The following is a 25,296-nucleotide window of genomic DNA, read 5'->3' on the forward strand; positions in this document are numbered from 1 at the left end:
CTATTAGGTTATCAGATATGATCTCCAGAAGCCCATCAACTTTTTTGGCAGATTTGTCCTAATTATTTCACTGTGGAGAAAGTACCCCATGAGGATTTGCATCTGGAGTATGCGTATGAAGAAACTAATGTGTATATTCTCAAGAAAAAAATGACCAAAGTGTGGGTAAAACCAGGTTTTCTAGGGTTCAGGGGTGGGGCGCAAATTGTATATGGGTTATAACGTAGAGGGCACATAAAGTAGCTGGCCCTGTTATGCAAAAACTCTGATCAGATTGCCACTGGGGGAAATCTTAGGCAGATCCTATTGCCGAAACTGGGTTGTCCAATTTTGTTCCGTGGCAGGGCAATGTTGCAGCTTTTGAAGTCGACATTCTTCTTTATGTGTGTGAGCATGAAGCCTCTCGGGTGAAAGGCGACCGAAGAAGGCCAGAAAAAGGGTCACTATCATCTCCTTAACTGGTCATCGTCTTTATTTTCTTGATTTTCCAGATGGCAATGATTGGTTTGCGCAGTCAAGACTATGGAACACTCGCGTTTATATTTGCTACTTCTTTGCTTTTGAATGGGGATAATGCTCTAGCATTGCAGGTCTGGGTTTTCTTTTTTGTGGTTCTGTTATAGCTCATGAATGGGGAACTTTGAATGCAGCCTTTTGAGATTTAGCTTTTGATTCTAATTGTATGTGTTTTGTCTGGCGCTGGGTTTAGGGGCCATGGGGCTTTGAAACAGTTGTTTGAGGCTCACCCTTTCATTCCTATGGCGTATATGTTTCTGGAATTGGATTCGAGGCCTGTGGATTGGTACTCTATTTTTCGAATTTCTTATATCATTTTAAACCTATTTTATTTTTGTTATAATTTTGAGAGGGTTTAACTCATTTAGCTGTTTGGATTGGAACAAATTGAAATGATGTAAGAATCATATTTCTCTTCGGAATTCTCTAGAATGAGGTTAAAATTGTTACAGTATTATTTTTTTATTGCAGCCTGTTTGGCTTTATGGTACCCTGTAGCTTATTTTTATCGAACTGGTAACTACATCACAAACTCGTGTTCAGTTTTAAATCATGATATTGTATCTATTCTCGATTTCTAAAGACGTTGGAATGAGCCTCCTCAACTGTTGTGGTTTTAATTGATTGCGTAATCAGTGTTAAATTGCGAGGATATATATGTTTGCAGTTTTTATTGATTTAAGTAGTAATTTCTCCAGTAGGGATGTATCCTCTATTGTTGGCTTTTATAGAAGGGGGTTGTGTGATTTGGTTTTATATATAGAGAAGTGCTTCTTTTTTCTTTTAAGTTATTATACATACATAAAAAGTATAGCTTTTTCTTAGTTTTCAGAGTGGTTTTTGGAATGTTTTGAATCATCTAATTGGAATCAAACTAATTTATCCCCAGGTTAAATTAGCAGAGATCAAACACATTCAGGATGAAGGTAGAAAAAGTTGATCATAAGTTAAAATAGTAGAGATTATGTTTCCAAAGATGAAAAAAAAAAACTATTGATCAATCTATAGTTTAAAATGGCAGAGATAATCCAAATCCAAACGTGAGACTTAAAATGGCAGAGAGCATCCAAATCCCAACGTGAGACTTAAGATGGCAGAGATCATCCAAGTCCAAATGTGAGACTTAAAATGGTAGATATCATCTGATTCCAAATGTGAGATGAAGATGGAAATAGAAAAAAAAATGATCTATCCATAGTTTAAAATGACAGATCATCCAATTCTAAATGTCATTGTCAGAAAGAATGTGACTATTAGTTTAAAATGGCAAAGATCATCCAATTACATAGTTTAAAATGGCAGAGCCATCCAATTCCAAATGTGAATGTTAGAAAATGTGATTGTTAGAAAGAATGAGACTGTCATAGTTTAAAATGGCAGAGATCATCCAATTCCATAGTTTAAAATGACAGAGACATCCAATTCCAAATGTGAATGTTAGAAAGAATGTGACTGTCATAGTTTAAAATGACAGAGATCATCCAATTCCAAATTTGATTGTTAGAAAGAATGAGGCTGACATAGTTTAAAATGGTAGAGATCATCCAATTCCATAGTTTCAAATGACAAAGATCATCCAACTTCAAATGTGAATGTTGAAAAGAATGTGACTGTCATAGTTCAAAATGGCAGAGATCATTCAATTCCATGGTTTAAAAGGACAGATACATCCAATTCCAAATGTGATTGTTAGAAAGAATGTGACTGCCATATTTTAGAATGGCAGAGATCATCTAATTCTATAGTTTAAAATGACAGATCATTCAATTCCAAATGTGATTTTTAGAAAGAATGTGATTGTCATAGTTCAATTCCAAATGTGATTGTTAGAAAGAATGTGACTGTCATAGTTTAAAATGGTAGAGATCATCTAATTCCATAGTTTAAAATGACAGATAATCCAATTCCAAATGTGGTTGTTAGAAAGAATGTTACTGTCATAGTTTTCAAATGGCAGAGGTCATCCAATTCCATACTGTAAAATGGCCGAGATCATCCAATTCCATACTATAAAATGGCCGAGATCATCCATCTCCAAATCTGAGACGAAGATGGAAATAGAAAACCTGATCTATCCATAGCTTAAAATGGCAGAGCATTCAATTCCAAATGGTGATTCTGTGGTCAGAGAAACCTAGAGAGGTGCATGATTTTCTGCTGCAGAACATTTTAGGAGGTAGTAGTTCTGTAGGATTATTTCTTATTCCATTGAGGACTGTATCATAACGAGAATGAACTGACTATGGGAAGATCTGGGAGACTATGGTAGTGCAAATACGCTTTTAGTTGATACTTCAAATGTGGCCAGGGTTAGAAATCAAGATGGAAATGTCATTTGCCCCATTCCCTACTAATATCATGTGCAGGCTTCTCATGGGCAACTAGAGACCTATCTCTTGCCTTATTTGGAATGTTTGGAATCAGTGCCATGTATTCCTGAATTTGTAAATAATTTTCCGTTTCGCCTGGAGACGGAACTCAGTTGGCAACGGTCTCAATTTGAAGAGGGAAGGGTTATTCCACCACAGATTCATGGAATTGTAAACAACTGGAATATGTTTCCGAGCAGTGTAACTGAAACTTCTAATTCTCAATTGCATCAATTTAATACTCAATGCCTTGGGATTAGTAATACTGCCCAACATTTTCCTATTACAAGAACAAACATCTCATTCTCGCAGTCAGTTCCACCTGCTGCTAACTTCGGTATTTTTGAAATGTTTCACGGATTGTTTGGGACTGTTTTTAGCTGTCCAGAGTGGAGTTTCACCATTTGAAATTAGATGTCTCTTCAATGGAGGTACTTGGCAGAGTTTGAGGTATTACCTTCCACTGACCTAAAAATTTGGGTAATTTAACATTTAAATGATTGGTATATCCTACTTGCATATCTTATTTCCATGACCATTTCCATGACCAGATGACCCTTCTTGCCTCTCATAAGCAGGATTTATGGCCTTCATACCCTACTATGTTTTTATTTTACATGTTAAAGAAACCAAAGTTGGTTGAAACAAAATAAGGGGAGTTGAAACCCACAGTGAGAGAACAAAATACAGGAACACTGCTACTGTTATGGCTACTAAAATTAGCATAAAATAATCATCAACATACAAATAAATGTTGAATTCCTATTTTTCCTGCAATCCTGGGATGGGTATAGTTTAACGCCTAGACTTAATGCCATAGGGGAAGGCCTTAGTTATTCACCAATCAAAACCTCGTATCTGGAAAGAGGATGGTAAGGATGGAATCTTGAAATTACTTATACATGGCATGGTATTTTATATTAGTGATGTGAGTTTATTAAGTTTTTTTTTGTGTCATTTTATATTAGTGATCAGTGTTTATCATTTTTTTTTGGGTGTTTTTTTGAAATTTTATGTTATATGGAAATAATTTTTTAGCTGCTGACATTCTGCCTGGAAATCTTCACTTTGTTAACTGAATGCTCGTGAATACTCATTTATCCACTCAAATCTAGATTAATTTCCAATTTTCTGATTTTTGACTTGGATATTTGAAATTGTTGTCTCATCCCTAAGTACATTTGAATATGAAACAAATTGTGTAGTTTAAGTCCTCTAGATTGGGCTAAGTTTGATTGATGATATTTAATTACATCTTTAATTACTAAAAAGAAGAACTATGCCATATGTATCTACCAACTCATCTTTGGTCTAATTTTGGAAAATAATATTTCTTATGCAATTTTATAAAACCTCTATTCATCAAATTGAGGCTCGATGTTTGCATAAAACCTCATTATATTAAATCTTGTGGGATTCCCTCAACTATGACTTCAAAATAGGTTTGTTGTAAGATTTACACCTTGTTTTTAACCACTCCTATCATGGGCATTTGTAAGAGGATGAATTGGGCTGGATTCATAGCCAACTAGAATCAATGCTATTTGAATTTCAGTTGGCCTTGAGATTGCAACCTTGAGGTTAGAATAGGTGGTCTGTCTCTATGCTGTTTGGGATGGGCATTTGTAAGAGGATGAATTGGGCTGGATTCATAGCCAACTAGAATCAATGCTATTTGAATTTCAGTTGGCCTTGAGATTGCAACCTTGAGGTTAGAATAGGTGGTCTGTCTCTATGCTGTTTGGGATCGTTTAGGACTGTTTTTAGCTGTCTGGAGTGGAGTTTCACCATTTGAAATTACATGTCTCTTCAATGGAGGTACTTGGCAGAGTTTGAGGTATTACCTTCCACTGATTTAAAAATTTGGGTATTTTAACATTTAAATGATTGGTATATCCTCCTTGCATATCTTATTGCCATGACCAGATGACCCTTCTTGCCTCTCATAAGCAGGATTTATGGCCTTCAAACCCTATTACATTTTTATTTTACATGTTAAAGCAACCAAAGTTGGTTGAAATAAAATTAAAGGGAGTTGAAACCCACAGTGAGAGAACAAAATACAGGAACACTGCTACTGTTATGGCTACTAAAATTAGCATAAAAGAATCATCAACATACAAATAAATGTTGAAATCCTATTTGCCTACAATCCTGGGATGGGTATAGTTTAACACCTAGCCTTAATGCCATAGGGGAAGGCCTCAGTTATTCACCAATCGAAACCTTGTATCTGAAAAGAGGGTGGTAAGGATGGAATCTTGAAATTACTTATACATGGCATGGTATTTTATATTAGTGATATGTGTTTATTAAGTTTTTTTTGTGTCATTTTATATTTGTGATCGGTGTTTATCAATTTTTTTGGGTGTTTTTTTGAAATTTTATATTATATGGAAATAATGTTTTAGTTGCTGACATTCTGTCTGAAAATCTTCACTTTGTTAACTGACTACTCGTGAATACTTATTTATCCACTCAAATCTAGATTAATTTCCAAATTTTTGATTTTTGACTTTGATATTTGAAATTGTTGTCTCATCCCTAAGTACATTCGAATATGAAACAAATTGCATAGTTTAAGCCCTCTAGATTGGGCTAAGTTTGACTAATGATATTTAATTACATCTTTAATTACTAAAAAGAACTATGCCATCTGTATCTACTAGCTCATCTTTGGTCTAATTTTGGAAAATAATATTTCTTATGTAATTTTACAAAACCTCTATTCATCAAATTGAGGCTCGATGTTTGCATAAAACCTCATTATAATAGTGTTGAAATAAGTCAAATTGTTTTTTAAGACAAATATTTTGCAAGCTGAGCCTTTACGCCTTTCAAAAGTCTAGCATCTATATCCATGAATGCTGAAAAATTTTCTGTAAGTCAAATTGTTTTTTCCTTCTGAGTTCTCCAATGTACTGCATATTCCTTTGCTTTATCTAAATCTTCAATCTTCATGGAGGCTCGGTCCAGAGCGAGCATAGCCGGTATTAGGCCTTTATATGGATATCTTGCAGGGATTCTTGTCATATAGCCTTTATTTGTTCAATGTCTGGTCATGAATGAGGTGGGTGTTTTGTTATGATCTCTTGTTTCAGATACTTGACAATAGATGTAACCCCGTATTAATCTACTTTTGACAACCTATAAATTGTTATCCTAGAATTGGAACCTTTTATCACTTACATTATTTTTTATCTGCAATTTGAATTTCAGCTGGCCTTGACATCGCAAACTTGAGGTTAGAATAGGTGGTCTGTCTCTATGCTGATCGGGATCATTTGCGACTGTTTTTAGCTGTCATGAGTGTAGTTTGACCATTTGAAATTACATGTCAAGCTCTCTTCAATGGAGGTACATGGCAGAGTTTGAGGTTGTTTTGCTTAGAAGAGCTACAAACCAGTAATCTTGTTTGTTATAAATGACACCAAGCTTGTCGTGTTCTCAAATATTAACATTCTTTGCATGAGGCTTTTATGAATCTCTAATCTTCATGGAGGCTTGGTTAGACAACCAAATTTTTTTTCCATTTATTTCATTGCTCTATTTTGCAAGGACAAGCCATGGTTGCTATCATTTTGGAGTTTAGGATTTGCTCATCTATCAATTTTTTAGACTTTACCCTACTCTGCTAACTAGCACACCAAGTAACCTTGTTATACCAACCTCCGTTTTTGTTTTATTTCAAGTGCCTGTAATCTTGTTTGTTATAAATGACACCAAGCTTGTCGTGTTCTCAATCATTAACATTCTTTGCATGAGGCTTTTATGAGATACATTTCTTTATCTGAATCTTCAAAGCTCATGGTTATTGATATACACGATGACAACTCGTTACATGAAATGGCATAATTATATCAACTGGCTTGTGCATTTCTCCTTATGCTAAATACATGTTCTGTTATAGGGTCATTCATAAATGATGGGGCTTATTATGTCCAAGGACTGTAGGCATTTATAATTCCTTTGCTGTAAGATTTACACCTTGATTTTTTTGGGTGTTTTTTTTGAAATTTTATATTATATGGAAATAATGTTTTAGCTGCTGACATTCTGCCTGGAAATCTTCATTTTGTTAACTGACTGTTCATGAATACTCATTTATCCACTCAAATCTAGATTAATTTCAACTGTGACTTCAAAATAGGTTTGTTGTAAGATTTACACCTTGTTTTTAACCACTCCTATAATGGGCCTTTGTAAGAGGATGAATTGGGCTGGATTCACAACCAACTAGAATCAATGCTATTTGAATTTCAGCTGGCCTTCAGATCGCAACCTTGAGGCTAGAATAGGTGGTCTGTCTCTATGTTGATCGGGATCTTTTGGGACTATTTTTAGCTATCCGGAGTGGAGTTTCACCATTTGAAATTAGATGTCTCTTCAATGGAGATACTTGGCAGAGTTTGAGGTATTATCCTCCACTGATTTAAAAATTTGGGTATTTTAACATCTAAATGATTGGTATATCCTCCTCGCATATCTTATTACCATGACCAGATGACCCTTGTTGCCTCTCATAAGCAGGATTTATGGCCTTCATACCCTACTATGCTTTTATTTTACATCTTAAAGCAACCAAAGTTGGTTGAAATAAAATAAGGGGAGTTCAAACCCACAGTGAGAGAACAAAATACAGGAACACTGCTACTGTTATGGCTACTAAAATTAGCATAAAATAATCATCAACATACAAATAAATGTTGAAATCCTATTTTGCCTACAATCCTGGGATGGGTATAGTTTAACGCCTAGCCTTAATGCCATAGGGGAAGGCCTCAGTTACTCACCAATCAAAACCTCGTATCTGGAAAGAGGATGCTAAGGATGGAATCTTGAAATTACTTATACATGGCATGGTATTTTATATTTGTGATATGTGTTTATTAAGTTTTTTTTTTGTGTCATTTTATATTAGTGATCGGTGTTTATCAAATTTTTTTTGGGTGTGTTTTTGAAATTTTATATTATTTGGAAATAATTTTTTAGCTGCTGACATTCTGCCTAGAAATCTTCACTTTGTTAACTAACTGCTCGTGAATACTCATTTATCCACTCAAATCTAGATTAATTTCCAACTTTCTGATTTTTGACTTGTATATTTGAAATTGTTGTCTCATGCCTAAGTACATTCAAATATGAAACAAATTGCATAGTTTAAGTCCTCTAGATTGGGCTAAGTCTTGAAAAAAAAACGTTGCTATGGTATATGGGATGGTCTGGTCTTGAAAACCTATTTTTTTTACTGCTCTTAACTCTGGATTTGAAGTTTTACTGGCATTTCTGGTATCTTAACATAGAGGACATAATATATAAAGTGAAAATAAATGTTTGGCACTCTAAATATTTATTTGATTGCACATTCTCTCACAATTTCATTTACTTCAATGCCTGAAATTTTGACCAGCAATTGGATCGTGGGATTGTTCCTTGTTTGTTTTTTTCAAAAAATTGAAATGATCTATGGATTGATGATTTTCATTGGTTTGGATGTGTCCTATCTACAACAGAATATATCTTACATTGTTTTTCTTGGTGCTGGTCTTTTAAACTATTCATAATTTGATGGGTTTGTTGTTATGAACTTCACCTTAAACAACAACATTTTTTGCATAGGAGAAGATAGATATATGGCAATAAGTATCCAGGATTTGGTGATTTGATGGGGTTTATACATCCACAAAACAAGCGGATGGTCGAAGGGGATATAGAAAATAATATAAACATGTACAGTCACAGTAGAGATTTTAGAAGAAATATTTAGGATCAAAGATCAATCTACAATGGTCTTTGGCAGCAGATGACCAATAACATTGAACGGTGATTTCTTGGAGCGATCCTCGTATGTAAGTGCTTCAACCTTTGTCAGTCCTTTGAAAGAATCTTTCAAATTTTTTAATTCCAAAAATAATAGATCTGTGGATTGTATATTTTTTCTCAACGAATAGGTAATAACTGAAGAATGATAAATCTGCATACTTGTCAAGTTTTTTCACTCTCAAACAATGAATAATATATCTATATGCTTTTTTGTTTCAATGAATAGGTAATCACTGAAGTTTGCGGGATTAAGAGGCAAGTACTTTAAGTATCCAACATTCGGTAGGCATGGGGATGCGTTATGAAACATCGGTAGGAAGTATGGAGAGATTAGGGGTCTGCATCTATTTGAGGAATGTTTTTGGTATTTTCCACTTCCATGGTATGAGGAACTTTTGTCTTTTAGCAGCTGAAGATGGTTTCCATATGTAAACAATTGACAAAAAATATGCAATGGGTTCATGATCCATGGTTATCAATTCAAACTAGGGTTATCATTATTTACTTGTTTATTTCTTACTACAAGACTTATGTCAAGTAGCTTTACCTGGTAGAACTCCTGGGAGGTTTTGTTTTATTACAAATTCGGTGATTGCTACAAACTTTTGTAAGTTGTTATATGTGTTAGTCTGCATATTTTTATTTGAATGCTTTGTTTTGAAATTGATATTCGCTTGTAGCATTGATCCGAAATGACCAATGCCTAAATCCTAAAATTTATAGACATAATTTGTAAAACAATATACTTCTGAAGAATTCATAAAATTATAATCCCTATATAAACACCATATAAACAATTTCCCCCAAATGTAACTAGTTTTTGAGAATTGTGACACATAAATACGCTGATTGGGACCGTTTCTTCTCATTCAGTGTGCGAATATGAGTATCTTGGTCAACTAAGAGCGTAGGATCTGTTTACATGTGAGAGCGTAGATTTTTCGTAACTTATAAGATCTGTTTGATTTACGACACCATCTCCGTTATAATCGAGTGACTGTAATTGTATGTTCCACATTTTTTGTCTTTGTGATAACATTGTAGTTTATGACTAGGTCGAGGCCAGTTTACCTTGTAGATTTTGCATGCTATGAGCCGAATGGTGAGAGAAAATGCACTAGAGAAGTTTTTATGGGTTTCTTAAGTTTGACTAATACGTTCTCTGAATCAAGCTTGGATTTTCGGAGGGAAATCTTTGAGCATTCAGGGTTGGGAGAGGAGACATACTTACCTGAGGCAGTACTGACAGTGCCCCCAAATCCACGCATGGCAGAGGCTAGATAATACACAGATTAATGACACTTCATAAAATTATAATCCCTAAATAAACACCATATAAACAATTTTCCCCAAATGTAACTCGTTTTTGAGAATTATGACACATGCAATTGTTAAAAAAATGCACATGCTAGCAGGTTAGAAGGTTGTGGGCCTGTCTAGGAGTATATGCATTACCACTTGACAAACTTGAAATACATGTTGGAGATGAACTGCTTGTATGCAGTAGTAGAAGACTTGATTATGAGGTGAAATCTGCAGATCCCATTATCATATTTCTGTTACAACAGTTTCTCCCATGCTATGTTAGTGCTTATGTCCTTGTGATAGGTTCCTAGGTGAATTATCAACTGGTGCTGTTGTGTTATATTCTCTTGTTCTCATTGGATTTAAATTGTAAAAATGGGCAGTAAAGGGATTGAGATTCATTATTAAAACTACTCATTATTTTCCTTTTTATGCACATTAGTGACCATTATACTTTCAAGGATAACTAACAGAGAATATTATTGGCTTAATATTTTAGCATAGTAGTCTTTGGGAGGGTTTAGCATACTGGTCTTCCTTAATGGATTAGTGATGTTCGTGGTGAATTCCCTCATGGTAATCTCATATTCTTTGCTTCATAGTCTTGTTTCATGAGTGTTTTATGATGATAATAATTGTAGGTGGTTAAATGCTATGTTGGTGATTATGGATTAGCTTGCCAATACTTTCCATCAGGGGGTCGATTTTGGTATTTTGGTGTTGATGGACAGAGATATCTCAGCACACAAATAATGTTAAGATCCTACTACGATGGTATATGGGATGGTTTGGTCTTGAAAACAAAACGTTGCTATGGTATATGGGATGGTCTGGTCTTGAAAACCTATTTTTTTTACTGCTCTTAACTCTGCATTTGAAGTTTTACTGGAATTTCTGGTATCTTAACATAGAGGACATAATATATAAAGTGAAAATAAATGTTTGGCACTCTAAATATTTATTTGATTGCACATTCTCTCACAAGTTCATTTACTTCAATGCCTAAAATTTTGACCAGCTATTGGATCGTGGGATTGTTCCTTGTTTGTTTTTTTCAAAAAATTGAAACGATCTATGGATTGATGATTTTCATTGGTTTGGATGTGTCCTATCTACAACAGAATATATCTTACATTGTTTTTCTTGGTGCTGGTCTTTTAAATTATTCATAATTTGATGGGTTTGTTGTTATGAACTTCACCTTAAACAGCAACATTTTTTGCATAGGAGAAGATAGATCTTTGGTAATAAGTATCCAGGATTTGGTGATTTGATGGGGTTTATACATCCACAAAACAAGCGGATGGTCGAAGGGGATATAGAAAATAATATAAACATGTACAGTCACAGTAGAGATTTTAGAAGAAATATTTAGGATCAAAGATCAATCTATAGTGGTCTTTGGCAACAGACGACCAATAACATTGAATGGTGATTTCTTGGAGTGATCCTCATATGTAAGTGCTTCAACCTTTGTTGGTCCTTTGAAAGAATCTTTCAAATTTTTTAATTCCAAAAATAATAGATCTATGGATTGTATATTTTTTCTCAACGAATAGGTAATAACTGAAGAATGATAAATCTGCATACTTGTCAAGTTTGTTCACTCTCAAACAATGAATAATATATCTGTATGCTTTTTTGTTTCAATGAATAGGTAATCACTGAAGTTTGCAGGATTAAGAGGCAAGTACTTTAAGTATCCAACATTCGGTAGGCATGGGGATGCGTTATGAAACATCGGTAGGAAGTATGGAGAAATTAGGGTTCTGCATCTATTTGAGGAATGTTTTTGGTATTTTCCACTTATATGGTATGAGGAACTTTTGTCTTTTAGCAGCTGAAGATGGTTTCCATATGTAAACAATTGACAAAAAAATACATATTGTAGACAAATATGCAATGGGTTCATGATCCATGGTTATCAATTCAAACTAGTGTCAAAACCCAAAAATCTTATGGAGGGATCTATTGAAATTATCTCGTTGTTCAATTTTACAGGGCGAGCTTTAAGAGAAATTCAGTTGGATATTAATTTCACATATCCTTCAGTTGGCGATCCATGCTTACCCGTTAATTTTTTGTGGGACTGGTTAGGCTATAACAACGATGTATCCCCCAGAATAAAAAGCTTGTGAGTAGTAATTCAAACCCAGCTTTTATGGGTTGTCCATTGGTCCAATTTCTAAAATTTTACAAGTTATATATTTAGTTAGTTTATTTAGATCTCAGAAATCTGTTCTACATTTCATTTGATTGATTTCGATCTCAGGAATCTCTCGAGCAAAGGAATTACAAGTATACCTTCCAGTATTACCCATCTCACAGTCCTTGTTATAATGTAAGTGGAAATTCTAGCTTGGTGTTAGAATCAAATTTCAATATATAAATCAACAATGCACTCTAATCACTATGCTCTTTGAAAATTATATTTGTGCAGCGACTTGTCTGAAAACAATTTAACTGGACAAATACAAGAATTTATGGCTAATTTGACGAACTTGAGAGAACTGTGAGTAGAATTTCTCTTTGATAGATGTTATATTTATCTGGTAAGGCTACCTTTGTACTCACATACGCACGGCTTATATTCAGAGATGCAATCCAGGAATTTGGAGAACAATAATCTAACTGGTACAGTGCCAGCTATTTTAAGAAACAACAAAAACTTATCGATCAGGTTAATTCTCTTCTCCAACATGGATCATTTTACTGAAAATTAGTATAGTTTTATCATAGAGATCTCTAAATTTGAGATTCAATATTTTGATTGTGTTTTATGTTTGATAAGCTTTCGGGCAATCCACAAAGACACTTCTTTGTGAAGGCGACGCAAATCAGTGCACTAAATCAAAACCTGGTATCAGTAAAAGTGTTATAATCAGTTTGTCAGTCGCTGGAGGGATAATATTAATGCTTTTGTCAATTACTGTTGCAACAGTACTTAGTAGAAGATTGAAACAGGCGAGGGCTAGAGTTGTTCATATGTATATATGATTTGTGTATTTTTTTATCATTCTCTACATATTTTGTTAGTGATTTTAATAATTGTAACAACATTCTTCTATTGTTCTTGCAGAGAGAAATCCTTTGAACGACGCCACAAAGGGCCATGACTTATCATCACCTCAATGAAGAAAATTTAGTTATGATGAGGTCAAGGATATAACTGGTGGATTTGGAAGGAAAATTGGGAGAGGAGGATTTGGGCCTGTATTCTATGGCCGTCTGCAAAATGGTGCTTAATTCATCAACGTTTCACATTTTCGTATATAAACAAGAAAGGTTTTTTTAATTAAAGATAAAATATTTTTATCTCTAGAGAAACATTTCGGAATTTTAAAAAAGAGATATGTGCAAAGGGCACTGTGACTCACTGAAAAGAAAGGTATAATACAGGTTACTATGCTTTCTAAAGTGCACCGTAAAAATCTTGTGCCCTTTGTGTGATATTCTTGTGAAGGAGGAAATTTACTGGGATTCTAAAGTGCACCGTAAAAATCTTGTGCCCTTTGTGTGATATTCTTGTGAAGGAGGAAATTTACTGGGATATGTCCAAGGGAAACTTGAGGGGAATTCTCCATGGTATGGGTCAAATCCTGGGCTATCTTGTCTTGTGTTTAATCTGGAAAAACAATTTCAATTTGTAGACTGTTCTGTTATGGTTTGCAGTGGTATCTATTATTAGACTGCATTAGTAACATTGTATGGATCAGGTTTACACTGATCTTACTGCTACAAGTACCCATACCTTTTTATAGTTCTAAGGAGTGGTCCAATGGTTGTCTCTGGTGGTTTGGTCTTACAAGTCTCCAGATCCATTTCTGTGTGGAAGGCTATGCACTCACTCTTTATTTCTATTAATAACAAGAAAATTATATAGGAATTGTAATGTTTAGTGTTAAAAACTCTATTATTTGTTCACGCACTTCTAAATCCTTTTGCTTTTTTGTTGTCTTTGCGATTTAGTTCCAATGATAACATGATGCTGATGTGATTCAATTTGACAACATGGAATCAGAACTGAAGGACGTGTTTTTGGAAAGCAGAAGATGGATAGCTTTGAAATATCTAAATTTAGAGCAACACAGATGTTGCATTAATTCATAGTGACATTTGTGGTCCTAGGAAACAAAATCAGTTTGAGGAGCAATCTATTTCATCACTTAGGTAATCTACTCTCCGAAAATTCATCTACAAGTCATCTCTGCAACCGATGAATTTCACTGGCACAAGTCATCTCTGCAACCGATGAATTTCACTGGCAAACACATAGCGAGTTAAATTCTAGCCTCTGATACCCAAGACTTGACTCGTGAAGCTTTTAAAAAGACTAATGCGCCCTTATTATTTAACCCAAAAATGAGTTCAATGTTTCCCAAGTTAGTAATTTTCTTTACCTCTCTAGTGACCATCTTCATCAAGCTCAAAAATTTTAGTTAATATTTAATTGCTTTCTCCAAAACCTCTAAAACATACCCTTCAAAATTATTGGGAGTTTGATTTCAATGGTGGCATTCCTCCCATAGACTCGTTCTGGAAACCCATACAATTTTTCTTTTCAAACGGCTGCATCAGCTTTTTGTTGATGACATCCGTGCCCAGAGGGAATTCTGCTTATGCTTCATACCATTCCATCAAAATGTTCTGAAAATCCCCCCTTAAGTTTACGAATATATGCATTCCATTCTTCAGTTAATGCACCAGAAAGACCTATGTTTCCTGCCTCTCTCTAAGACGATTGTTGAAGGATTGTGCCTCTGTCCATGGAAATATCTTTCAGCTCGAAGAAGCCATTGTTGTGTGTTTCTGCCAGAGTGGCCTACACTGTCAAGCTCTACGGCATCAAGGTTGGACACTGGTTGCTCTCAATCCCACCAACTGTCTTCTTGCCAGACAACGCAGGTGTCGGAAGACCATGGTGGACTTTGGCACACAGTTTAGTTTTCTTTTGGGCGCTTACAAGCCCCTCAGGTAGGCATTTCTTGCACATAACCGAGGGACCCTGAATTTGGTTCAGGTGAATTTTCTGAAATTTCGAGGACCATGGATCTCTACTTCGCTCATCCTGCAGGTGCGCCATTTCCAGAGGTTACACCTGTGATTCTGCTCTTTGATTCTCCTAGTGTTAGGCTAGAAAGCCACCGAGCACTGTATCCATTATAATCTATTATTTGTAATTTTTTATTGAAATTTAAAAAACATTTTAGATGATCAAGAGCTAGCTCATGGGATATAGATGTAAGTGTCTGATCTATGTATAAAGCATCATTTATAAAGTTGTAATCTAATTTTAAATGTGGAAATACAACCATCAGACAATGTAAATCATTTAGCTTTATCTTCCACCTTTGCATGCAATTTTCTTTATTAATTCTTATTTTCAATGACCATTTATTTTATGCCTTACAGCGTTTCCTTTGCAACATCTAGTGCAAATGCTAGTTATTAAAATTTGATTATAAATTTATTGTATAATTATCAAGTGTTGTTTTTTTTTCCAACTCTCTTTTTGGATTAGGTTTTTATTATACCAAAATTTACAGAAATTAATAAATTTCCAAACCATTATTATTATTATTTTAAGTAGTGATTAGTACAAATGATGAATTCTTAAGAAAATAAATGTGAAAATCTAACGCTAAACGCAAAATGTTAATAGATATGAAAAAAATCTAACTATAACAAATCATCACCCCATATCTCACCTACCATCATCTCCGCATACTAATAAAAAAAACCATTACCAGATAGAAATTGCTTTATTGAATATTTGCAGATCAAATACTGATAAAAAAATAAAATAAAATATTACCATGTAGTCATGTGGATAGAAATTGCTTTATTGAAGGTTGCATATCATCTTTGATTTAATAAAATGTTCAAAATGTTTTGACTTTTGTATTTATATTGATCGATATTGCTTTATTGAATGTTGCATATCATCTTTGATTTAATAAAATGTTCAAAATGTTTTGACTTTTGTATTTATATTGATCGATGGATACAGATAGTCCGAATCTTCCAGAACTGGAACGCGGTTGAAGGGTTTCTATCGGTTTAAACAGTAGTCATGGCAAGTAATTAGACAAAGCAAACGCTAACACTAACGGCACAAGTTGGCAGCGCTTATAGACACCAACGTTAGTCCGTCAATGAGAGAGGGCTCCCACAGAAATGGCAACGCTGAAACGCCCTTCAATTGAGCTACGAATACGGATACGGATTCTCCTCCTCCCACGTATTCTTATGCGAATTAAGTGTGAAAGCTAGACAACTGTACTAATATACATACCCAATATGGCAAATCTGGATTAGGAGGAGGGCAGAGCGGGAATGGCAAGACAGATTACAAGAATTTCCAGTAATTTTTTCCTTTATATAGATCTAGTGTGAAAATAAATTAAAACTATTTAAAATATATTTTTAAATAGATTTAATTATGTAAAATTGTGATTTAAAATAATTTCTTAAGAGTTAAAATAATTTTGATATATATAAAAATATTTAAAATATAATATTAGACTGTGAAAATTATATAGATTTCACAATTCAAAGTTATCATTATAATACATATTAATCAAATTTACCACAACATTAATAAAAATTATACAAAAAAATCAAAATACAAATAATTTAATCAATTTTAAAAATAAATCATTTTTATTCTTATAATTATTATATAAATTTTACATATTCAATAACATTATAATTTTCTTTCGTATAAAAAATATTTACAAGTTCTCCAGTTGTTTTTTTACACATTTTTAATCTAAATTTTATTAGAACACTTAAGTCCTCTAGATCATCTCAATTAATAAACAATTCCCCGATTAATTAAAAAAGGAGTCGTCTAGACAGGCCGAGGAAGTGCTCGGATGGCCAAAAGTGGTCGGAATTCAAGCAAAAAAAATTCAAAAAATCTTATAGAAGCAGTGTTTGAATCATGTTTTTGATGGTGGAAATAGATTCAACACCATAGAAAAGGTCCGGGACACCTAAAATTTTGAAGTTTAACAACTATAAATTGGGTTTACAAAAATCTTTGATGAATTTTCGCTAAATATAATCAGAATTTCCATAACTTTCCATGACAACTCCTCCGCATCATTAGACTACGGCATTCAAAAATCTCCCACCATTATATAGACGCAAATATATAATCATTATGGTACAACAGATCATGGTAAACGTCATTTTCATTTAAGTAGGCATCGGATAAATGTTATCCATTCAACAATATTTATCCATTTCTCACGTCAAAGTCGTGTGCTTGATCGTGTTTTTTTAGATTTTTGAAAGGCGGTTGAAACTAAATTCAATATTAGTTTTTTCACGTATTATTTTTTTTTTTTTTCCGAAGGTGGTAAAACCTATCAACTCAGGTGTCAAACCAACAGTGAGGACAGCCATCTCTGGCTGCTATCCGGGAATCTGGGTTTGACTCATCACTGTTAAATAGGAAAACCACGCCACGTGGCATAACCCTGCTGGTGGTCCGTAATCGGGAGCAGGCTCTCACTCCTGCCAGATGCCTCTGGGTCTTGGGCCGTTAACCTGTTTCCGTTAAGTGATATTGCGTAAATAAATTAAAATTATTATTTTTATCCGAAAATTTATATAATAATTTAATGGAGTTATATGATTAATAGTATATTTTTAGTGATAAAATAAATTAATAAAATATACATTAAATTTAGATAATAAAAAAATAAAAATAAATTTCCACTTTTACCCAATGCAAGAGACCACACCTAAAATTCCACACGTGCACTTTACCGCACTTCCACTCCCACTCCGACACTTTACCATATATAAAGATAAATATGATAACATTTCTTTTATAAATAAATAACATTAATTAAAATGAATAATTTTCTCGTAAAAGGTAACCTTCCACTTCTACAGTTAGGTTTAGGTTTAAGTGTATTTAGATTTTCACCGCGACTCTTAGATTTCCACTTCCATTTTTTTAAGGCAATTTAATTATTCTAAGTTTTATTTATTTTTTTAATATTTTCTAATTAATTTCAACTTTAAAATTACTTTGTAATTTATACCATTTATGTGTTACATGCTTTAAAAAAAAAAGCATTTTAAAACATCAAAAATTATAATCTTACCCATAATTATATCACCCAAAAAAAATCATTTTAAAACATCAAAAATTATAATCTTACCCGTAATTATATCACAAAAAACCTAAAAAATTAAACTTCCTAAACAACCATTCATATCTAAAAGATTAAACTTCCTAACCAACCATTCATATGTGCACTTTACGTGGTCTGAATATGATTACATTAATTCCAATCAGATAACTTCATTAAATTATAAATATATCAAATTTTGAATAAAAATAATAAATTTAATTTATTTAAGCAATATTGCTTAATAATAATATATGAAAAACTTATATTGAATTTAGTTTCAACCGTCATTAAAAAATCTTAAAACACCCAATTAAGCACACCACTTTGATATGAGAAATCGATAAATATTGTTGAATGGATAACATTTATCCGATGCCTACATAAATGAAAATGACTTTTAACCTGATCTGTTGTACCATAATGATTATATAAATACATATAATTTTGGGAGATTTTTACGCCGTAAGGCGTTCCTCTGGGAAAGACTCCCCTCCAGTGCCACTCTGTACCTTTCTGCGCCATTGATTTCGTTGTTAGACGATAGAATTAATATTCACCGTCTGATTCAAAGTGCTCCATTCATTATCCCTGGCAGCGCATGGCATCTGGCCGCGGCGCAAGAAAAGAGCGTTTATCCCCACATAGAGGCATCTGCATGCTCTGCTAGCCTTAATAACCCCGTCCACTTGGCAACCAATCCTTGGGATCAACATGCCCATTTATATTCTTATCAGGTTCTTGGATCGTATGGCTAGGAGGGCGCCGAATAGGTGATCGAGTAACTAACATAGCATCATGTGTCATTTGCTCTGTTTTATTTTGGTATCGATGGCTTCGGTGATGAAGGGTGAAACCCTAGGGTTTGAACTTCTGCGAACCATGGCGTCCTTCCTCGATGTAGGGGTGCAATTGGGCCGAATCCACTTGCCTTCTATTTCAACTCTTAACTGGTTAGGTCATTTTTGCATACCTGTTTCACTTTTCACGGCATATTTTGGTCTTTGAAGTTACTGTAACACTCATGGTTTGGTTTGCATGCCTAGGATTCCATTTTTCCGTGGCAATGGTGCATTTGGTTTCATATCAAAATTTTTCTCAAGGTGGCTACAAGATACGCCCCTTCTCCTGGGAGGGAAGTGCATAACCTCTCATAAAGCATTTAAGTCTGCCGAGGATCCTTCCAAAGGGTTCTAATGTTTTCATGGTACTCATGAACATGGAACAAAATGTCCAAGCGACTACCATTCCTCCACACGTAAGCATCTTCTTTTTGCTAAGGTTGGAAGATTCTTTATCAGCGGTTGATAATAAATGTTTAATGTGCAGGTAAGTGCTTTTCCTCCGCGGGCTCGCTTCTATAGGTTTCAACCCACTGTCAGGGTTTTGATGAGGTTCTTTCTTCATATTCATGTGTATAGACTTGCATGTGACTCTGCTAGAATTCTCCAAACAATACCGGAGTTGGGGTTTTTCTAGTTATTGATTGTATCAATTGGCCTTCTTAACCTACTAAATTGTGAATTCTTTAAATAAACCCTCGACACTGTTGAGAGGGGTTTACTGTAATGTTATGTTGTTACGTTTTTTTTAGAACTGTTCAGTACCTTCGTTTTGTTTAGTTGCGACTTCTTGTGGTAATGGTCTTCATTTGCTCCATGTGTCGGATGGTTATAAATCGTTACAGTTCTGTAGTTTCACACTATTTCATTATGTTTAAAGTTCTTCTTTTATTACTTGCGTTGTTTAAGTAATGCTTAATATTGGTTCCATTTCTATAATGATGAAAATATGGTATCTCTTAGTAGTTTTATAATTTGTATATGAACATAAATTTGTATAATATTTATAAACTTTGAGCCATTTATACAGATCCCTTTATATGGTTAACTCTGCATGATAATAGTATTTATTTATACAGTTGTTTTCTATTTTCAAAATTTCAGTTCTTAATGTCATGCATGAGATTGTGCAAGAGTCCTTGAGGAACTGTTTCTAGGATGGCTAATGGTGTGGCCTTGCGACTAATCTTTGTCCTATGGTTTAACTAATACCAGAGGATAGTTGAATGGTAATGGTTCCAGCTTCTCTTGTTGTTTTCAATTATACCATCTCTTTAAATCTCAACAAATTTTCAACATTTAGTTTTCTTTTATTTATCTAGTCTCTACTTGAAATAAAGAATAGACTCTATACATATAATATGCATTTTCACATAGAGTTTCTCTATCTGATAAAATTAAAAATCCAGAAAACAACCATATCTCTACTATCTCATTGTCATAAATTCACAGGGAAACAAGATCACACTTTTACATGCTCAACAATGCAGAAAAATAACAATATTCTTTCCATGTTATTCACACAATAGTAAATACAAATAAGAAATGAGGACTCCCCTCTAATGCCACTCTGTACCTTTCTGCGCCATTGATGCCATTGATTTCGTTGTTAGACGATAGAATTAATATTCACCGTCTGATTCAAAGTGCTCCATTCATTATCCCTGGCAACGCATGGCATCTGGCGCCGGCTCAAGAAAAGAGCGTTTACACTTATTTGGCTCGTACGTGGCTCCCTTGGAATGCTTTACGGGGAGACTTGGTCCACTCAACGGCCTTCACAACACAATTGATCCCATCCCATTTCAGAGTAATCAACCGATCCATATTTCCATTAATTCCTCTAATTTTTCTGCCCATTTCTGGGTTTTATATAAAGAGTCTTTCTATTTACTTTAGTCTGCGGGTTTCATATATCTCATCTTACTTTCATTGAGCTCCTCCTCTCATCATCGAATCCATCGGTGGGGTGGAGTTGTTGCTACACTAATGAATAATATGAAGGCTACAATAGCCCAACAATCACCAGAAAATTATGAAGGCTACAATAACCCAACAATGACCAGAAAATTATCAAGTATTTATTGTTTTTTAGAGTGCTAGATTTATGGATCTGCCTGTGTTTTTGAATTTTGTTGATCCATCTCTTTTTCTTATATTAATTCTGTAAATGTGTTAGAAAACCTGCACAGATGAATCTAGCTAGTAAAGGTTGAACACACAGCTTTGCAGAGCAAAAGCACTAAAAGAAAATCGAAAGAAGAAAAGAATGATTCTATTGAAAATTATGTTACAATGCTCATGATATAGCATTACTGGGTGAAGATCCCAAGGTAATGACTATAGTGGTGATCAATGAGAAGACTCAACACCTACAACCAGTTCCGGAGATAACTAGTCAGTTGCGGAGTTAAAGAAGGAGCAAATCAAGGAGTAAATCAAGGAGTAAATCATGCAAAAGGAATTTTGCATGCAATCTCATGCTCTAACTAAAAGTCCGCATGTAGATGTGTAGTAGTTCCAACATGCAAAAGGAATCTTGCATGCAGTCACATGCTCTAACTAAGAGTCTACATGTAGGTGTGTAGTAGTTCCAACACCCCCCCTGAACACCACTATGGGAAAAATAGAAAATGGGCCCTGGCAACTAAGGCAAAAGGTCACCCAAAATACAATGCAACTTGTACTAAAATTGAGGAAAGAGGGAAAACCTCATGGGAAAACCCCCCCCTCAAAATACAATGTAATCAAAAGAAAAGAGGAAGAAAAATATTGTTGCTAAGCAACCGTGTCCTTCACTCCAAGACGATCACGCAAAGAGCGGAACTTCTGCTCAGTGAATGTCTTGGTGAAGATGTCTGCAGTCTGTTCTGCTGAAGGACAGAACTGCAGATCAATGACCCGATCATGTACTAAGTCTCTGATGTAGTGCATATGGATCTCTATGTGCTTCGTCCGCTGCCGCTGTACTGGATCCCTGCAAAATTTGAGAGTGCTCTGATTGTCACACCAGATGACAATGGGCTGGTGGAACTGGACGCCCAACTCAGTGAGGAAGTGTTGTAGCCACAGAGCCTGAATGGTGATGTTGACTACTCCTCGGTACTCAGCCTCAGCTGAAGAGAGAGCAATAGCAGCCTGCTTCTTGCTCGACCAACAGATAGGGCCAGATCCTAGACTGAGTGAATATCCGGAGGTGGACTTGCGATCAATGCTGTCTCCCGCCCAATCAGAATCTGTGAAGCCAAGGAGATTCAATGCAGTGCCTGCTGCATAGTGAATCCCGAAGGTGATGGTGCCCTGCACATATCGGAGGATGCGCTTGGCAGCATTCCAGTGTAGCTCATGCGGCTCCTGCATGTATCTGGAAATTGCCCCTACTGCATATGAGAGATCTGGTCTGGAGTGGGTGAGGTACAATAAGCTCCCCACTAGCTGTCGGTAGAGAGTGCTGTCAACTAATGGAGTGTCACCTCCATCCTCAAGGCGGACCCCAGACAGAAAAGGAGTCGGTGCTGGCTTGCAGTCAGTCATGCGAAATCTCTCGAGGAGATCCCGTGCATACTTAGCCTGAGAGAGTTTGATGCCTGTGGCATTCTGGCTGATCTCAAGACCAAGAAAGAAGTGTAATGGACCCATGTCCGTCATCAAGAACCTATCATGCAAGGCCCTCTTGACTGTAGCAATGGTTGAAGCTGAGCTGCCAGTGATTAGGAGATCATCTACATACAAAACTAAGATAAGAAGAGAATTTTGTGTCCTAAGCATGTAAACATTCGGATCAGACTTACATCTTTCAAAGTTTTGTGATAAGAGAAAAGAATCCATCTTCGCGTACCAAGCTCTCGGGGCTTGCTTAAGGCCGTAGAGAGATTTCTTCAGTCTGCGGACCAAAGATGAATCTTGAATGAAACCATGTGGCTGCTCCATGTAGATCTCCTCAGATAGGTCTCCGTGAAGAAAGGCATTCTTCACATCCATCTGATGTACTTCCCACCGCTGGGCAGCCGCAATGGCAAGTGTAAGGCGTATGGAATCCATCTTTGCTACTGGAGCAAAGGTCTCGTCATAATCAATGCCATGCACTTGTTGGAAGCCTTTGGCTACTAGCCTTGCTTTCCGTCTGGTGATTTGCCCATCTGCAGCACTCTTGGTCCTGTAGACCCATTTGCATCGGACAAGTTTCCTTCCTGAAGGAAGGGGGACCAGATCCCAAGTCTGGTTCTCAAGGAGGGAGTTATACTCCTCCTCCATGGCGGACTCCCAAGATGGATGCCCAGCAGCCTCAGCATAAGACTGTGGATCAGAAGACTGAACCAAATGACAATGCCAGGAGGGCGATGGTTCAGTGGCAGTGAGGACAAGAGGAGGCTCAATAAACTCTGAGCTAGTCCTCTGCATATCAGAATTATCCCCCACAAGACCATTTCTAGCAGCTGGTTGGTCTTGTGCATATATCTCACGTAAGCTCCTTGTTCTCTGATTTATAACAGGGGAATATGATTCACTACTGGAAGCTCGATCTGGGCTTGGATGTGGATCATCATTTGCATGCACTAGATTTGTATCTGAAGACTCTGTCTTTGCATCTGCATGCTCTTCCTCGGCATCTGCATGATCTGTATCTGCATCTGAATGCACTGAGTCATCATCTCGGACATGAGGTAGATAAAAAGTGTCTGCATGCGGCGCTTGAGGTGCATGCGAGAGACTTTCCTCAAATTTGACACTTCGCTCAATGATGAGCTTGTCCGTAGAGGGTATCAATAGTCGATATCCCTTCACACCATCAGGGTATCCAACAAAGATGCACTCAATGCTCTGTGGATCAAGAGCTTTCCTCTTTTCAGAGGGGATCCGGGCCCATGCTCGAGAGCCGAAAACACGGAGGTGAGTGACCTCTGGTTTAGTGCCGCTCCAAGCCTCAAAGGGGGTCTGGTCCTTGACAGACCTATGAGGAGATCTGTTCTGGATGTAGTTAGCACAATTAAGTGCTTCGGCCCAAAGCTTATGAGGCAGTGACTTGGCATGCAACATGCAGGAAGCCATCTCTTTGAGAGATCGATTCTTTCTCTCAGCAACTCCGTTCTGCTGCGGAGTGTATGGAACTGTGTACTGCAACTGTATGCCGGACTGAAGGCAAAGGTTCTGAAGTGCTGTGTTAACATATTCCCCCCCATTGTCTGTACGGAGGGCTTTGATCTTTCTCTCTGACTGTGTCTCAACTAGTGCTTTGAAATCTTCAAAGTGCTCAAAAACTTCAGATTTGTTCCTGAGAAGATACACCCAAGTATACCGTGAGAAATCATCAATAAATGTAAGCACATACCTTGCTTTGTTGATGGAAGGATGAGGAAAAGGCCCCATGAGATCACTATGGATCAGATCTAGAGGAGAGGATGCTCTGTGAGTCTTGCCGGTGTCAAACTTTTCTCTGGGATGTTTGCCAAGAACACACCCTTCACAAACTCTTTTGGAGAAACTGATATTTGGCAAGCCTTCCACCATCTCATTCTTGCTTAGCTGCTGCATATACCTGTAATTTAAGTGACCAAACCTCTCGTGCCAAAGCCTACTACTATCATCAGCATGTGTAAGCAATAAGGAGGATTCAGATTCAATAAATTCAGAAAATGTATACAGTCTGGCTCCATTGTTTACCTCACCAGTTGCAATTTTGACATTGCTATGTAGATCATATATGTTCACTGCATCTGGAGTGAATTCCACTCTCTTTCCGGTGCCGGAATGAGTGATCTGATAAACTGAAAGCAGGTTTACCGAAAGTTTTGGAACATGAAGCACATCTTCAAAGCTTCCGTGTAAAAGTTCCACTCTACCTTTTCCGGTGACCTCAATAGGTGAGTCATCTCCCATGAGGATGGGAGGTCCTTTGCATGTATCCAAAGAGGAATATACTTCCTTTGCAGCAGCCATATGATGTGATGCACCAGAATCTATAATCCATGCATCAGGAGAAGAATTAATTGCAACTAAAGCATGAAAATTGTTACCTTTTCCGTGTGGCGGATCCTCAGTTTTCTTCTTGGCGCCCTGAGGGATGTGGTCCCCAAGGTTATGCTTCTGAAGGATTTCTGCCATTTGGTCAATTTGTTTCTTCATGCAAGAGGATTCTGGATGGAATCCTCTTTGACAGTAGGTGCATCTGTTTCCTTTCTTCCCTTTCTCATTTCTCGAGCCGGAGGAGTCATTGAAGGGCTTGGTGTACCCTTCCTTCTTTGGATGGGAATGTGCTTTTCCTTTGTCTTTCTGCTGCTGATTTTTCTGATT

At 36.0% G+C, this 25,296-nt stretch overlaps 3 long non-coding RNA genes across 4 annotated transcripts; all 3 read left to right on the forward strand.

Moving 5' to 3' along the window:
- The first annotated feature begins 3,254 nt into the window (after positions 1-3,254).
- Positions 3,255-9,314, forward strand: LOC149188201 (uncharacterized). 2 transcript variants are annotated; one of them, XR_016256252.1, is made up of 3 exons: positions 3,255-3,335; positions 8,505-8,734; positions 8,935-9,314. It is a non-coding gene; the product is annotated as an uncharacterized LOC149188201 (long non-coding RNA). The 2 variants fall into 2 exon arrangements; XR_016256251.1 differs by lacking the exon at positions 3,255-3,335 and adding an exon at positions 7,132-7,299.
- A 2,322-nt stretch (positions 9,315-11,636) lies between these two features.
- LOC149188202 (uncharacterized) lies at positions 11,637-12,759 on the forward strand. Its single transcript, XR_016256253.1, has 3 exons — positions 11,637-12,147; positions 12,286-12,354; positions 12,609-12,759. It is a non-coding gene; the product is annotated as an uncharacterized LOC149188202 (long non-coding RNA).
- A 5,879-nt stretch (positions 12,760-18,638) lies between these two features.
- On the forward strand, positions 18,639-19,784 carry LOC149188203 (uncharacterized). The gene is made up of 2 exons (XR_016255804.1): positions 18,639-19,421; positions 19,493-19,784. It is a non-coding gene; the product is annotated as an uncharacterized LOC149188203 (long non-coding RNA).
- Positions 19,785-25,296: the final 5,512 nt, after the last annotated feature.

The sequence above is a fragment of the Pinus tabuliformis genome, chromosome 3_1 (genome assembly GCF_031772625.1).
Source record: "Pinus tabuliformis cultivar Carrire ecotype Pingquan chromosome 3_1, CPIR1, whole genome shotgun sequence".
In the NCBI taxonomy this organism is placed as follows: domain Eukaryota; kingdom Viridiplantae; phylum Streptophyta; class Pinopsida; order Pinales; family Pinaceae; genus Pinus; species Pinus tabuliformis.